The sequence below is a fragment of the Cucumis sativus genome, chromosome 1 (assembly GCF_000004075.3).
Source record: "Cucumis sativus cultivar 9930 chromosome 1, Cucumber_9930_V3, whole genome shotgun sequence".
Classification (NCBI taxonomy): Eukaryota; Viridiplantae; Streptophyta; class Magnoliopsida; order Cucurbitales; family Cucurbitaceae; genus Cucumis; species Cucumis sativus.
This window is the reverse complement of record NC_026655.2, coordinates 29,473,170-29,485,162: the sequence shown is the minus strand read 5'-3', so window position 1 is coordinate 29,485,162 and position 11,993 is coordinate 29,473,170. Positions and strand designations below refer to the sequence as shown.

The 11,993-nt window shown below is 35.0% G+C and overlaps 1 protein-coding gene across 1 annotated transcript in view; it reads left to right on the top strand.

The window, feature by feature from the left end:
- The window catches only part of LOC101208212 (acetolactate synthase small subunit 1, chloroplastic), a 34,508-nt gene extending 33,237 nt beyond the window's left edge, over window positions 1–1,271 (top strand). The window contains exon 13 of the mRNA XM_004139048.3: window positions 847–1,271. The gene's annotated coding sequence lies outside the window, so the exon portion shown is untranslated. The remainder of the gene's footprint in view (window positions 1–846) is intronic.
- The last annotated feature ends 10,722 nt before the right edge of the window (window positions 1,272–11,993 follow it).

Below are 11,993 nucleotides of genomic sequence, written 5' to 3'. Positions count from 1 at the left end.
TTTTGTGAGATTTTGTGGCATTTTATCTTTTAACTCAAAATTTTGTTTGTTGAGAAAATTTGTGTATAATTTGGATCAATAAGAAGTTTTTTTTAACGTTTTAAAATTTTTGGGTATTTATAAAGTTTTTAATAGTTTAGGGTTATTTTTCTAACACAACTTTTACGGTTTCCATTTAAAACTAACTGTAAATACATTTTTGAAACGGTTGAAAGTTTAGACACTTTTTTTTTTACCCAAACTACCAAGTTTAAAGACATTTTTTATAATTTAACTTTACTTTTACTGTAAACATTATTTTAAGAAATTGCCTAGTCAGTACCTTCATTAATATTAATGAATTTTGTTAGTAAAGACTAAAATATAGGATTTTTTTAATGTTAAGGACTTGATCGTTCAATTTTGAAATCTTAAATATAGTATTTCTTTAATAAATCTTAAATATAGCATTTAGTTAATATTAGGGATTTGATTGTTCAACTGCTCATATCTGATGTGTCAAAAATGTATTTTTCCAAAAGGAAAACTAATAATAGTTAGTTGCATAGGATTATAACTTATTAAGGAAGAAAAATAAGATATTTATTTACTAAAATACATTGCATGTCTTTCTTGATTTATAAAATTATCTGTTAATATTTATGTTTATCAACAGCTGTTAATATATCCAAAAAATTGAGATCTTTATCGTAGAGGAAGTAGAGTGGGAGGACGGTAAGCAAAATGATAGAGGTTTTGTTTTGAGTGTTCTCAATAATGAAAAAATGAAGTACCGCGAACATCTTATTTTGTCAGTGACTTTGTATCGTCTTGTTAATCTGTCATACAATTTCGTTTGAATATTAGGTCTCGCATGTCTGATGGACTTGGTTTGAAGTTGGGATGTAAATGAAGCTGGTAGATGCACAAACTCAGATTTCAAACTTCGTAAGATCGTTTCTACTCTGTAGCAGTATTGTGAATGGCCACAGCTATAAGTTTGAGGCATTTTAACTGTACTGTAGTCCCTTTTGGCTTCAGAACATTTCTCAATTAGTTTGTTAAACAAAAGACGGGTAGTGGAAGTACATTCTTGTTGTACCAATAATGGTATTATGTTAGCCAATTTTGTACTAGTTCAAGGGAGATTCTAAGCTAGTAGTCAAGTGTTTGAACCTTTTATTTCTTTTATTTCTTTTTTTTTCTCTCTGTAATGATATTCTAAGTGGTAAAGTTATGTTTCTCATGGATTTCAAGCAAGTATCTTTAGTACCCATAAAATTGCATTTTAACTGTGAGAAATGATAATAATTGACTTTATGAATTTTTATGAGATGTTTTTAGTTAAGTCTCACATTCACCACATTCACAAGTTTGAGACTGGAGGACTCTGGTTGGTTTTATTTTCCTCAATGTTTTACATATTTTTCTTGAATTTTTAGGCAATTTCAAATAAAAACAAGCTTTTAGGTTTTCATGTACAACCTAGTTTAAGACAACGAAGTAAGACATTTAGGTGTTTACACATTTAATTGTCTGTATAGTAACTATTTTGGTTTTTGTTATTTGTTATTGAGAATTAAGTCAAGTCATCAGTTTTGCCTCCAACTTTCTTTCCTTCCCTTGGTGATCAACAATTTACTTATGTTTTAAGAAGCAAAATCAAAATTTAAAAACTAAAAATTCAATTTTCTTTTTAATAAGAATTCAGCTACGGTTGAAGAGAACTTAGGTTTTAATAACTAAAAGAAAAAAAGGAAAGGAAGAAAGACACAGAAAGCAAACCCTTCTAAGATGTCAGTTGAGTTTTAGAATTTGGGAAGGGAATTCGAACTAATATCATTTCTGAGTTTGATTTGTGTTTCAGGTGAGTTTTAGAATTTGGGAAGGAAGACAGAAAGCAAACCCTTCTATGATGTCACAAGGACATAGGATAAGAGGAGTTTAAAACGTAAGCAAAAAGAAACCCCCAAACTTGATTGTATAATTTCCTCACACTCTTCACGTTTCATCTACCACCAGTAGAGCAGTGAAATGCATTTAGTTTGAAAAGAACAACAACGATGAAAGCATTCACTTGGGCTACCACTAACACTGAGAGAGAGATAGCTAGAAACAGTGAGTTTTCCCTCTTGTGCATGATTTTCTCCCTCTCCCTCCCTTTACATTTCTTCCACAATCAATGCTCTCTCCCCTCTTTATTTTGCCCCTACATGTTTTTCGTTTAGCAAACCACCGAGCCCCAGCAATGCTGGGCTAGAATTCTTTAGTGTCGAATCATTCTTCAATTGTTACAAGCAGCGATAGATGCCATCTTCAGAGGTGTGTTTTGTACATAACAATACATCAATGATTAGATCACATTGGAAAGTACATGAATCATATGTACTAAATTTAATTGATAAAATATAGGATTATATCCCAACTTCAAGTATGAAATGCAAGTTGGATGAAATTGTGCCCCAAACTAAGAAAGATAACATTGTTAGACTTTGCCACATTAATGTTGAGTACTTTGTTAGACATGGTCACATCATTAATAGTTACATACCATTAGTAGACTCTTGATAGGACATGCAATAGAGATTGAACTGTGAACTCTATTCTCTCTAAAACTGTCCATGAGACAAAATTTGGATTATGGATGGACAATTTTTTATAACAAAAGTGTAATAAATTTAGTATACAACGTTCTTAAGATCTGGAATGTTAAGATGCACCTGTTGAATCAAACCCAAAAAAAATATATTTGTTCAAAGATATACCTTTTCTAAAATCCTAGAGAAATTTAAGTATTTGTATGCCAACCTTCAACCTCAGTAAAAGGAAAAGGGAGTGAGGTTAACAATCGAGAGATATTTCTATTCAATGCTGAAGATGAGAAGGCTGCACGCGAGGGCGTAGAAATCTCTTTGAACTAGAAACTGGGGTAAAACAGTACTCATTATGGAATTGATCAACAACATTGCCAAAACTCATGGAGAAGGAAAGTATGCAAAGTAAAACTAGGCATTGTGTCAAATTTGGATGACGCGAGAAGAATCGAGCAAGGAAAGAATGGTGAATCCTTAATCCATATCAGTCAACTTCTTAGGTGTTGGGTTAAAGTTAAGCATGATTAAGAGAAATATTAAACCTACACTTGTAAAGTACTATGTTAGAGCTGACAAGCTAAGAAAAATTTAAAGATGATTTATCCAGTTTAGAATCAATATAAATAGGCCTTGAGAGTCCAGAGAAATTCATAAGAAATTTCAAGTGTTGAATCTCTGTCAAAAGAATATTAGGGGAGAAGAGAAGATCTTGAAGGTAGCGAATAAGAGGGAAGTAAAAGGGAAGTAAAAGGGAAGGTAGACTTAGACTTTGTGAGTGACCTTTCCAAAAGAGAACAGAGATTTTCAAAGCTTTTCTTTCAAAGTCTTGTTATGTGATGTATAGTTAAATGCATGTTATAATCTTGATATGTTTAATAAGAAAATCATAACCATTTGAAAGAAAGTTTTCAAGTTGAAATATTTCATTTTATGATACTTGTACGAAATGCTTGATAGGAGTAAACCGTTAGCTTTATTTCTATCATGAACTAGCTATTATGTGTACATAAGAGCTAAGACAACCATGCGTTGAAAAGATCACATGGCATTGAGAAGGTGGTCAGATGTGTAGAGATGTTTGCATTTGAGTTGACCACTTGAGTGTCACACCCTCTTGTGAATGATCCACATTGTTTTGAAGGAGAGCGTGATGGATGAATAGTGAATATCATCTTCCCTGATTCCATGAACTAGTTGTAACCAACATACCAAATAATAGGCCTGCTAAAACACGACTTACCATATACTTCTTTGATACCAAACTAGTGACAAATTTTTATACATAATCAAAAGCCTTACAGAGACTAGTTACATAGTATTCAATTAGTATATATGAACAACCAACATATACAACACAACTGAACACATGTACATCTGAACTCAACCCCCACTACTGATGGAAAGCGCTAGACATGCGCAGTGTAAAACAATATCAATTTTACCCTAATTGCATCTAAACTATTTAGAAATTAACATGCATTACCCTAATTAAGTGAAATTAGGGTTAATAGAAAACATACCTTCGATGCTTGCCAATTTTCGTAGGATTTGGGACCACCACTAATGTTGACTCGCTATCCTCTAACCAAGTAGTGGGACTCGATGAGTGTAGGATTGAAAGGAGAAGAAGCGAAGTTCTTTTCTCTTTTTGTGCGAATGGTGAATCGCAGACTGGTCTTCATTGGTTGTGCCAACCTCTGCTCTTGAGGTTGATTCTCTTCTTTTTAGTGGTGGCGGCGGTGGGAAAGTTTCATTTTCATCATCAACTTTCATTCTTCTCTTCTTCTGTTTTTTGGTGGCGTTCTTCCTCTTTGTCCTGATGGAGGCTCATCACACGGTTGAGTCCCACCAAATTGCACCTCCCTCCTACCATATCAATTTGTGGGAATCTCGTCAAGGTGGGGAGGTAGTTGGTTGTGTTTTTGTTTGTTTGTGATCTATTTTATGGCTACATTATCATCGTGGATTTATCATGTTGAGCTCTAATTAAGTGACTGCTAGGCGACTAAATAGAGTTATGCATTAAAAGGTGTAGTCTTATTTATGTGTTGCTAACTAGCTACATATATGCAATGTCGTGCAAGTTTTCCTTTATGTTGTCCAAGTGGAAGCGAAGAAAGGTTTCCTAGTAGGTTCAGGGTTGAACACAGGGAATTTAAGCTCATAATTTATCATATCATGCAACTACATCACGTGGTATAAACTATACAGTAAAGATATGCATAATATTTTCTTTTATCCTACTATTAACACTAAGGTGTTTGGCGATGGAAGGTGAACATGGCAAAATGGTAAAAATGGACAATGAACTAATTCCAGACATGGTGATGGAGGAACAATTTAATTATCTAAACGCAATGAATTGTGTTTTAATAGTTCAAGGCTACACAATGCATATTTTAAATACAAATTAGGGCAAGCTACCTCTCGGTGCTTTTGTCATTCCTGCTCGCCTTTCAGAATCCAAATACACAAAGTTAAACTAGGATTTACACTTAATCATTTTATTTCCATTTTAAGTAGTTTCTCCTTGATTAACGTGGACAACCTCTCAGTGCTTTGGCCACACACATTGGCGTTTCTACAATGTATGAAGGACAAACTTTGCAATAAGGTTGTATCGCTACAACCTTCTCACCATTCGCGTAGCTAAGTGCATGTTTTCACTTATCAGATAATTACAATAAAAATATTGTTCTTTTTTCAAATATACAATATTTTGGACATCAACACTTAACTCAACAAAACTTAGAAAGCAAACATTAGGATTCTCTAGCTATTAAAACATATATTATTGCTAACAAGTTAATCAAACAGATTAAAGAAAACAAGAAGTAGAAAGGCTGAAGAATGAAAGAAGAAATGCATTTCTTTGAATAAAATAACTTTAGGCCTCTCGACTATGAGGTACATATTACAAAACATTCCAATAAAAATACAAAATGGAAAATAGAGGAAGCTGGTATGCCTCAGAGTATGATCTTTCATACTCTTTGGCTTTGATTTTTGCTTATTCGGTAAGAGGGAGGATGAGGAGGATGAACTCCCTCTTTGTTTTGTTCTAGGCTCTCACCTAAAACTCAGGTGAAGGGAGAAGACGAACAATCTAGGAACATGCTCTCCGACCAATTTATGCACACCTTGTTTTGAAATGAGAGGCTTTATTTATAAACGAAAGTTAATGTTGACAAAACGCCAAAAGTCATGAATGCTTTTGAAAAAGCTGTAGCAGAGTCGCATAGACGTCCTTTCATCCTTTTTTTACTTTCACGCCGACAAATTTTTTCTGATAGTGCTTCATGTTTCCTAGCTTGCTTGCTTGTCATTACGTAGATTGAATGCATCTTCTCATGTAAACATTATTTTGTCGAGCTTCACTTTTGCTTGAAATCCTGCGGTAAGAGCATTAAAACGCAGTAAAACAAGGGTATAGTTCTTTAGTATCATACTTTTTCGCAGAGTAATCAAATCATCTACTTTTTCTCTTGTTTTCTTTTGTATCATACTTATTCGCAAAGCATTAAAATGAAGTAAAACAAGGATAAAGTTCTTTTGTATCATACTTATTCGTAGAGTAATCAAATCATCTACTTTTTCTCTTGTTTTCTTCTATTCTTATGCGATTAGACTTCATTATTTTACATAAAAAACTACAATAACTTGTATTTCTACAAGTTATCAGTACTTGAGACATAGTTTCTTAAAGGTTGTTGGGAAGGGTTTGGTGCCTTTGGGGCTCTCATCCAGCTTAGGAATGCCCGATTCATTACAAACCCCAAGTTAAGTGTGTGCTTCTTCATTATACAGTAGAGGAATAACGCGTATTTATAACTTATAGATATATTCGTTATTATAGCCTCTTACATCGAATAATGAGGTCAAAATGGATCAGAAGATTATCAGAACATTGTAAATACATAAGTACTTAGAAATACACTTTACATAAGCATTGCACCTATTTTTCATGGTTTTCATGTATAAATGCAGGTTGAATAGAAACAAAGAAACTAGTGAAGCAAAGAAGACATCTCGCACAAGAACTACGCAATGGAAACTCATTTGGCGATTAACATCTTCAGCAAGGAACCACGTCATCATGCGAGGAAGGTTTACTAGAGGACAAAGAGTGGGAGTTGGAGATTATGTGTCTCACAATAGACACTTTTGGGCAGGCGGCATTGACATACTCAGAAGAATAGAATTTTTCTGCCCAAAAGTTACCTATATAAAGCCTTCTCCTTGATCAAGGAAAACATGCCAGAATGGGCACAAAGAATGCATGTATGGGCACGGGGCTCTGCATGGGCCAAAACTTAGAGAGTTGGTGGCAAGGATTAGGCTAACCATTGTGTGTATAACACTCCTCCATATTCTCCGACCAGATTGTAACGCGAAAGCTTGGAGTTTGAGAGTAGAAGATTTCATCTCTCGTTCTCCCTAACTTGTATTTCACTTTCTTCCTCTTTCCATTTTACTCTTTTTTTACATTGTATTATGTTATAATGTACATTGGTCGAATGTCTTCATTCTTAAATATAATGTATATTTGTACACTTTTCAATCCACTTATACCTCTAATGTTTATCTGTCTTTATGTTATTTGTAGTTTAGTTTTATGATGTGTTCTCAATAAGTAATATTTATTTATATCGTTTAGTGTGTTAGCTGTGCTACATTCTACACTTGGCCAGTGTATCTCGTCAACTACCCAAGAGGGTGAGTAGCAAGGACGTGGCTAACGCACGTAAGGTAGAGTTTTGTCAACCTTGTGAGAGAACTTCCTTCATTTGCATCCCAAAATGCGAACAAGTGTGGACTATAGACACTGAAACATTGTTGTCCTTAAACGTGAAGCACTCTAAGTAGATTAAATAAGTATTACTAGATATAAACCGCTTAGCTTGTCTTAGTCATTTAGATCCCAAAATGAGACCAAATGTGGTTTTTAATGACTCTAAGAGGAGCACGTTTTAATCATAAGAGCGAGGTGAGTTATATCGCATTGAGGTAGTCATGTAGCTTATTCGCCTGATAGCATGAGCCCTTTCTTCATCGCCTTCCTTATCGCAATTTATTCAGTTAATCTTCCATCTTGCCATATCATTCTCTATGCATAAGTCTCTAGGTATAAGCAAGTAGTTTTAATTCTCTTTGTATTCTTTCAACTTAATTGTCATAATGCCTAAATGATAAGTGGACCCTAGAACTAACGTCTGGAAACAATTTTCTGGGTTAGACCCTAGATCATCTAGATAAAATTACTGTGTCGCTTGCACTTAAGCAAGCAATATGAAAACATGTACTCAACGAGGATTTATGCATCATGCGACAAAGATGTACATAGTGAGCATCTCGCATGCTATGATCATGACCCATGACTCATTGCCTAGAATTAAAGCACACAATACATAAAGTTATGGTGAGCACATGTTGACCATGTCCAACCTAATCTTAGTCTCTTCTGTGAATAATTTCTCCCATTTGAAAGCTTTGATGGATTCGCGGAGAAATACTAGCAACTCTTCGTTGAATGATAACAACCTTTTTTTCAATTTTAATTAACTTGTCAGGTTCTTGGGTGCTCATTGGTCCACTTTTTCTGGGAATCCTCGGGTTTGGATATCCCTACCTTGCTCTTGCTTTTTCTTGGTTGTGTGGTGTCTATTAGCCCCTACTCATTAGGAAAACGCCTTGGTTCTAAGGGACTCATTCTTTCAATCTCCTCGTCATACTCTTCTGCCACAACCTCTAGGTGATCTACCTTCTGATGTTCGACAACCTTATTTTTTGCTGCCAAATTTTTAAATTTCTTGCTCAAATCTGCGAGCATTTGCTTCTTCTTCTTTTTTACGGTTTGGATCTCCGCCAATTTCGTATTTGTCCCCGCCAAGGACTCTATGTTCTTCTTCTTCTCTTAATTTTTTTGGCAGAGATGATCATCCTCTTCTCGACCTTTTCCCTTTTGGTAGCCTTTGTTCCATTCTTCTCTTAGTTATGCTAATGGTTCTTAACTTGAGAAAATTTAAGTCGAGTATCCTTGTACTTTAAATGATTGAATTATTTTGAAAAGGAAATTAAAACCATTTAGTTGGGATTAAAACTTGAAGTTTCATTAGGTGTTGAAAAAAGAAAAATAAAGATGAAGATAAAAGAATGAGCTAGGGGCAAAAGCAGTAAATTTATTTTGAAGTGAGGGGCATTTTTGTTAATGTCCATATATTTTGTTGAAGTTAAAAAAAAAAAAAATCGTTCTTCTTCTCCATTTCAAGAAAATCGAACGTCCCATCATTCTTCTCGTTTTTTCCTCTCTGTCTACATAATCTCTCCTTCTCTTTCCCTCCTTTAGTCAATGCTTGCCCACTGTGACGCACATCCGTCGTGACGCTCTTTGACAACAACTTCACTGCTTCATGACATTGATGCTAATGCCAACAACGCTCTCTAATGTCGCTCCACTTTGTCACATCATCGTACAACCTTCTTATCCTCCATTATGAGATCTAAATCGCAGTTGCATCGATTCTTCTCACTCGATCTTGTGGTCAATAATTGGATGTTGGAGTTTTAAGTAAGGATATATCATTTTAGTTGGGCTCCTTGAAGTTTTTCGAGTACCCGTTAAGTTTTGGCTTGATTTTCACATTATCGTTACATTTCATTGTTAAATTTGAATTCTTGGCAATTTTAGCCGTTGTCCAGCCATTCAAAAGCTCAAAATTAGGCATTTGGTGCAACTTGGGTAAGATTGTAAGCTTTTTAGGGTCAATCTTGAGTACCCATATGATCTTAGTGATAGTTTTGAATGAACCATGAAGGTGGATACTTGATTTTGAACTTAGAAGGTGGTTAGGATGTTGCCCATTGAGGTTAAGAGTACTTTGAATAGTTCTTGACAAGTTTTGAATTAAATTTAGCAAATTTTCTTCAAGTTCTTTCATGCCCATTGAATCTAAGCATTTAGATTAAATTACTCATAAGACTCAAGTCCTAAACTTGAATGTTAGAGGTTAAAAAGGGACTTTTTTCTAGCCTTGGAAGTCGTTAGGTGTTGTTTCCACATATTTGAAACATCAATGGTTGGAGTGATCTTAGGAAGTCTTTAAGTTTGACTTGTGGTAATATAATGGGAATAAATCCCAAGCATCATCGATAATTGGGATAAAAGGTTGTATATTCATGAAAGACCTGTTGAATTTTAACTAAGTCGGTTACTCATGGGGTTGAGTATCTAGATTTCAAGTCCAAGGTTTCGTGTGTGAAAAGTTTAGTCTAATCCTAGACATTTAAAAAATTCAAGAACTTTAGAAACATAAATAGATTTAGAGGCCTTATGAAGTATTTTACACCTAGTTGTAGCCTCATGACTTGTGAAGATAACTAAGAGAGTTTGATCGTTGTTTCAGGCCAAATTATTGTGGGAAAAGTGTATAGCCTCGTGGAATCGAGTTATTGGCTGTGATTGGCTTGTTTTCAAGCTTTCTTTATAATTATATATGTTATCTTACGATATCGCTTGGAAACTACCTTTGCTTAAACTTTGAGTACATTTTCATTTAAACTTAAGCGACGTATTTACTCATAGGGAATTTAAATATGTGATGGTTTGAACGTTATAAAAAGTGTTTCAAGTTTTGATTGTATTTTTTTCTTAAAATGTGATTGAACGATGCTATTGACGAACGAGAAGATGATTTTCTCTAAGGCTACGTGAGTGTGTTTCTGTAATGCCACCTATGGTTGTTAGCGGATTCCGAGGTTGAAAGAGGTCGTGACCAAAGATCCGAGAACATAAGCCTAGGTGAGGATATGGTCGTGACCAAATATGCGTGAGCTAGTTGTGGCCGCATGATTCTTTGATCATGTGCGAGCTACTCTTGGTCGTATATTTAGACGCCTAGCTATGATTGAATTTGGCTACAATGTTTTGGTTGATTGGGAACTTTGTAAGGATAACGTTGTATTTAATATTTTACTATCGATATTTTACTCATCTTGTTAAGCATATTCTACGAGTTTTCAAATCTAATTATTTGTCACTCACGGAGTTTTCTGCTTACGTGTTCAATGTTTTCTTTCCTCCCCTCAAGTAGAGATCCAGGACCAAGCGTTGTTTGAATCCCCATCATTTTGTAGATCTTCATTTTTGTACGTATATAGTTTAAATTTTTGTAATGCATCATAGGCTGGTTAGTTGAATCAAGAGAGACGTTGAGACTATGATCTAGTTTAAAAAAAAAAGTCTAGAATAGGGTGTGACACCTTTCTTTTTCTTTCCTCCTTGTTCCCTCTTCCTTTTTTTTTTTCTATCATTTGGGATTTATGGGCGCTCTCTCTCTTTCTTCTATCCACATCTTCGCTAATTCTCTCTTCTTCGCACCTAGCCATTTCTTCTCTTTGGGTTCTTTTTCTCTCTTATATTCTTTTTCTTTCCTCCTCTTTCTTCTTCTTTTCTTCCACTTCTAGCTCCTTAATGAACTTTTTTACCTTATCAGAGTATTTTGTAGGGACCTTAATTTCTTCTTTCTCACTTGGTCCTCCTACTCTTAAATCTATTTTGCTTGCATAATGCTTCATGTGTTTGTACTTCGGTGGGACACCATCATCAAGCCTTATCCTGCCCATCCTTGACTCTAGGTCTGTGAAGTCATGGTAAATGGCTTCTTCTTGCCTCATCTATTCATTCGCTTTAAGAATGAAGTCCTTGGCACTGCCTCTTGGCCTTTGAGCCTACTCTGTATCAGGTTTAATGGAGCGAGAATGGGATGATTCTTCGTGTGTTCTGGGCTTGACAACTATCTTCCTTACAGAACCCTTAGGTTTGATTTTCTAGAAGGAAGATTCATGTTATTTGGTCATTTCAGATCATTTGACAACTGAGTGCTTGGAAGATTCATCTTTCCTTGAAAAGAATTTGGAGCTTAAGGGAGTGTCAGACTGTTTTTGTTGCATGTTGATTGGCCATGGAATCAAGATAAGGATGAATTTTTCAATGAAGTTTCTGGTGAGCGAATGAGTTTTCCAAAAAAGGCTTAGGAATTGAGAGAAAGAGCAAGTTCACACGAAGGGTTTGGGGGTTTCGTAAAAGGTTTGGAGGGATTTCTCTTCACTTTTTATAAGTGAATTTGTCATCAGTATGGTGTCACATCAATTAATGCAACCTGACACAAGGTTGATGCGTCGCTTTGAAAGCCCAAATGACAATTGTATTGATGATGACGCTTCGATTTCTCTCACATGACACATATTTCCCTAGGAGATTCAAATTCTGGATGGTAAAAATTAAGACCTTGTCGTCTATTATACGCTGTATAAATTTTTATCTTGCTCTCATCTCGTGTGGTGTTATCCCTATGTATCTCCATAGGTACAAAATGCACTAATCTAAACTAAGTTATAAAGCGATAAAGAAAAGGCTAAAAA